This window comes from Schistocerca nitens, chromosome 2, assembly GCF_023898315.1.
Source record: "Schistocerca nitens isolate TAMUIC-IGC-003100 chromosome 2, iqSchNite1.1, whole genome shotgun sequence".
NCBI classification, from domain to species: domain Eukaryota; kingdom Metazoa; phylum Arthropoda; class Insecta; order Orthoptera; family Acrididae; genus Schistocerca; species Schistocerca nitens.
This window is the reverse complement of record NC_064615.1, coordinates 674986887-674992639: the sequence shown is the minus strand read 5'-3', so window position 1 is coordinate 674992639 and position 5753 is coordinate 674986887.

The following is a 5753-nucleotide window of genomic DNA, read 5'->3' as shown; positions in this document are numbered from 1 at the left end:
ATTATATTCTTCTTGAAGTCTGAGGGTATTTCACCTGTCTCATACATCGTGCTCATCAGATGGTAGAGTTTTATCAGGACTGGCTCTCCCAAGGCCGTCAGTAGTTCTAATGGAATGTTGTCTACTCCCGGGGCCTTGTTTCGACTTAGGTCTTTCAGTGCTCTGTCAAACTGTTCACGCAGTATCGTATCTCCCATTTCATCTTCATCTACATCCTATTCCATTTCCATAATACTGTCCCCGAGAACATTGCCCCTGTATAGACCTCTATATACTCCTTCCACCTTTCTACTTTCCCTTCTTTGCTTAGAACTGGGTTTCCATCTGAGCTCTTGATATTCATGCAAGTGGTTCTCTTTTCTCCAAAGGTCTCTTTAATTTTCCTGTAGGCAGTATCTATCCTACCCCTCGTGAGATAAGCCTCTACATCCTTACATTTGTTCTTTTGCCGTCCCTGCTTAGCCATTTTGCACTTCCTGTCGATCTCATTTTTGAGACGTTTGTATTCCTTTCTGCCTGCTTCATTTACTGCATTTTTATATTTTCTCCTTTCATCAATTAAATTCAATATCTCTTCTGTTACCCAAGGAGTTCTACTAGCCCTCGTCTTTTTACCTACTTGATCCTCTGCTGCCTTCACTACTTCATCCCTCAGAGCTACCCATTCTTCTTCTACTGTACTTCTTTCCCCCATTCCTGTCAATTGTTCCCTTATGCTCTTCCTGAAACTCTGTACAACCTCTGGTTTAGTCAGTTTATCTAGGTCCCATCTCCTCAAATTCCCACCTTTTTGCAGTTTCTTCAGTTTTAATCTACAGTTCATAACCAATAGATTGTGGTCAGAATCCACATCTGCCCATGGAAATGTCTTACAATTTAAAACCTGGTTCCTAAATCTCTGTCTTACCATTATATAATCTGTCTGATACCTTTTAGTATCTCCAGGATTCTTCCATGTATACAACCTCCTTTTATGATTCTTGAACCAAGTGTTAGCTATGATTAAGTTATGCTCTGTGCAAAATTCTACCAGACGGCTTCCTCTTTCATTTCTTTCCCCCAATCCATATTCACCTACTATGTTTCCTTCTCTCCCCTTTCCTACTACCGAATTCCAGTCACCCATGACTATTAAATATTCGTCCCTCTTCACTACCTGAATAATTTCTTTTATCTCATCATACATTTCATCAATTTCTTCATCATCTGCAGAGCTAGTTGTCATATAAACTTGTACTACTGTAGTAGGCGTGGGCTTCGTGTCTATCTTGGCCACAATAATGCGTTCACTATGCTGTTTTGTAGTAGCTTACCCGCATTCCTATTTTTTTATTCATTATTGAAGCTACTCCTGTTTTACCCCTATTTGATTTTGTATTTATAATACTGTATTCACCTGACCAAAAGTCTTGTTCCTCCTGCCACCGAACTTCACTAATTCCCACTATATCTAACTTTAACCTATCCATTTCCCTTTTTAAATTTTCTAACCTACCTGCCCGATTAAGGGATCTACATTCCACGCTCCGACCCGTAGAACGCTAGTTGTCTTTCTCCTGATAACAACGTCCTCCTGAGTAGTCCCCGCCCGGAGATCCGAATGGGGGACTATTTTACCTCCGGAATATTTTACCCAAGAGGACGCCATCATCATTTAACCATACAGTAAAGCTGCATGCCCTCGGGAAAAATTACGGCTGTAGTTTCCCCTTGCTTTCAGCCGTTCGCAGTACCAGCACAGCAAGGCCGTTTTGGTTATTGTTACAGGGCCAGATCAGTCAGTCATCCAGACGGTTGCCCCTGCAACTACTGAAAAGGCTGTTGCCCCTCTTCAGGAACCACATGTTTGTCTGGCCTCTCAACAGATACCCTTCTGTTGTGGTTGCATCTATGGTACGGCCATCTGTATCGCTGAGACACGCAAGCCTCCCCACCAACGGCAAGGTCCATGGTTCATGGGGGGGGGGGGGTCCCTAAGCTTACACTTAACCTAAATTATCCTAAGGACAAACACACACACACCCATGCCCAAGGGAGGACTCGAACCTCCGCCGGGATCAGCCACACAGTCCATGACTGCAGCGCCTCAGACTGCTCGGCTAATCCCCCGCGGCAGGAACTCTTCAGTAATATTTCTGATAATGCCTTGATTATATCTAAGAAACGAAGTTTTATTGCAGATATCGTACTAACTCTACTAGACCATCCAATCGAATCTAATTTTTTTAGAGTGGCTTCTGACTCTCCAGTGAATTTTGACAGTGGATCCCAACGCTTAATGCTCTTCCCGACAAAATTATCTAAGTCTTTGTGGAAAAAATCTGTACTTTTGCACAACTGTTAACTGCATCATTTATCACTAAATTCAAATTATGACTGGTGCAATGTACAGACTCTGCATTTGGATGGATATTCTCAATGTGTTTTTGTACACCGTTATAAATACCACTCACCACACTGGTCCCATCATTGCCTTTACCCAAACAGGTTTTTTAAATCAATATTTTGTCAATAAAAAATAATTTAGTCAGCTGCTTGGCTAAATCTGCTGCGCTGCGTTTGATTACTGCATAAAAGCCTAGAAAAAATTATTTTACTTCTATATCGATTGGTTATCCTATTCTGATCTCATAATTACTGCATATCGCAGAACAATGCTTAGATGATCTACCTCCGATATATCCTGTGTAGTGTCCATTATGGTGGCGAAGAACGGTGATTCTCTAATTTGTTCTAGCAGCTTATTTTCAAGTTTGTTCCCTAAGTACTCAATCATTTCATTTTGAATTGTTTGACGCAGATACCTTGTAGATCCTAAAAGCAAAAAGACGTGATTTTAAAAAGTCTTTGAATGTACACAATTGCAAAAAAGAAAATAAAATGTTAAATAAAATCTTAGAAGTGAAACTGATTACCTTTAGGCATTTCCAAAGCTTTAAGCAAGCTGTGGTCATACCATGCGACAAGATCTACAATGGACAAAAAACTGCCGTGGTATCCTTTCTCCTGATTTAACTTCTCTCGGTGTCCTCTGAAATGAATGAACTTTATGCTAGAGTAGTTATGATATCGAATAACCTTGTAAGAACCATTTTCAAAAATGACGCTTTTTTACGAATTTCATTTTTTGTTGATGTTATCATTCTTTTTCCAAAGTTTGTACACAGCACATGCTTCCGACAGCTACTCGAGGAACTGGGTTTCTTAATTCTTTCTGATAAGTGCTTCCAGTCCCGATTACCCGCACAACATACATTATCCCTTTGCGAAGTAAACAAGCGGCAAGGTTGACAATAGGCAGCATCTAAAATTTGGGGATAATACAGTCAAAAACGATTAATTGGTCCATACTTAGAAACTGAAACATAGTACGGTGTCAAAAAATACCTGTTGTTCTGACGGGGATCTTTAGAAAATGATTCTGAAGGCAGTAACGGTCCTATATAAAGCATTAGACGTTTTTCTTTATCACTCAGTATCCTGTTTGTGAAGTTTCGCAAGTCATAGGAAGTTTTATTTACCTTTTTGATGGGTGCATGTGTCGACGGTTCTTTCCCCGCTTCGTATGCCATGCAGATGTCGTTGACATGATAGGGTGTCATCATCTTGGCCGGCGGTATTTTTAGCTACAACTATTGTCAGACTGTCTTCAATAGGCTTCTCAATGGATACCACATTATCTGAGTCACGATCAATACAAATATTTGGGCTGGAAGTAATTGTAGAAGGCTGAGCAAAAATTTTCTCACTTTTGGTTAATTTTTGTTTAAGTTCTTCTTTTGCTGACGTTGTTTTTGCTTAAACGCACCACCAGATTTGTTTTTTTTTTATCCGTGATTTTAGTTCACTTCAACAAAAACTGTGAAATCCAAACAAACAGTCCTAACGCTACCCATATGTGTTCGAGTCTAATACTCACTGCACTGTACTGACTGTATACATTGTTAAGAATAAACCTGATGTAAACACTGCGCTATGTATACTTCTGCGTTTGCTGTTACCTCATTGCCCTGTCATTTACATGGAGCTTAAAGCACGCTTTCTCAAGTACACTAAGCGAACATAATAATAAGACACGTAGTGCTGTAATGTCGCCGATAAGGCCGAAAACGGTCTCACAACCGCACACATGTATTACCGGCGCATCTGTGCTGACTGGCCACCCGGTCGATGTAACTCATAGTTTCGTGAACATCTGCAAGTAATTTGCAGAAACGACGATCGACAGAGAAACAAAGAAACAGAAAATGCTAATTGATTTTAAAACAATGAATTAAAATACCGCAAAACTTCGGAAATACGCACTTTAACAATCAGGTGAAAACCATATGTCACTTCAGAAAAGATCAGGTAATGAAAGTGAAGCCACAGAAGGCAGTGCTTACCGTCATTAAGCCATCCGGCCATCTTTTAACTCCCTCGATATCTGTGTTCGATGGATACAGCCGTACAGGTCACCGCTGGAGCTGTTATTTGCTCCACTGAAGACGAGCCGATCACTAACACAATCCACAAAACCATCCACAAGACAACGACCCACATCTTCTTCTTATATGAAATTCAGAGTGCAGTTCGTTACAACTCTTTATCGGGATCTATGGTTAAGGATCATTAGCTTAGGGGAATTCCCTACACAAACAGGTCAGTTACTATGCTTAATGCCGTATTATTACTTGTCCACTACGACGTGGCCCCTAGCTGCCGCGGGGAATTCTGGGACCGAGCTGAGTAAGGGCTTGGCAGACGCGAGGAAGAAAGATACTGCTTTGCAAGGCCTGCAATTTCGCGTGCAATACCTATCGTTTTGGACGTTAGAAATGATGCGCGTCAGCACCAATGTTTCGTAATGATACCTTGTAGAGACTTCATATTCAAATGTGGTCACACACTGTTTGTCAAACACAGTCCTAGTAATACAGTGCTCTTAGTTCGCAAAGATTGGGAGCCATGGCACTCTTCGAGTTCAGCCAATAATACTTGAACGGCGGCAGGGTCCACGTCTTAGTAAACAAGCAATAGAACCTGTTATGTTTATTTTCTGGAGGTGGGAGAAATTTTTGTAGTTTCAGTTCGTGCCATTCGAGGTTTGTTGGTGAGGATCCAAAAAGTTAGAAGTCGAAAATTCTTGATTTAACTAGGATGTTACATAAATTTTTCAACCGTCATTCAAGGAGACCAAGGTGCCCATATGGTAGCTGCGCCAATGAATGAAGTCACAAAGCTATATTTCAACAAATTTCGCTGGAACCACAATTATTTGTACATTCCTAGCGGTAGAAAAGCTAATAGTTAACTGCCTCCTAGGAACTGATTTTTAAGGCAATATTGTTGCAGACTAGCCATAGCAATGAAAATCAAAATGTAAATATAATCATTTTTGCTAGTCGCACACTGACAGAATGTAAAAGAGCTTATTCTGCAACTGAGCTTGAAGCACTCGCAGTAGTATGGGCATTCCGCAAATTTCAGTTCTTCCTATGGGGAAATCACACCAAAGTACACTACGATCATCAAGCACTTTCATTCTTACTGAGATGTAAACTATTGCACAAAACATTAGCCAGATGGTGTCTTTTTCTTCAAGAGTTCAATTTTGAAATAATTTATACCAAAGGTCAACAGAACACTTTGGCAGATGTCCTGTGTAGACTCCGACAAGAATTAAATTATTATGCACAAGCCTTCTGGGCAGGCCACCCGTCAGGCACCTCGCCTTTCATTTTGTTTCTGTGATCATTGTAAAATTTCATTCG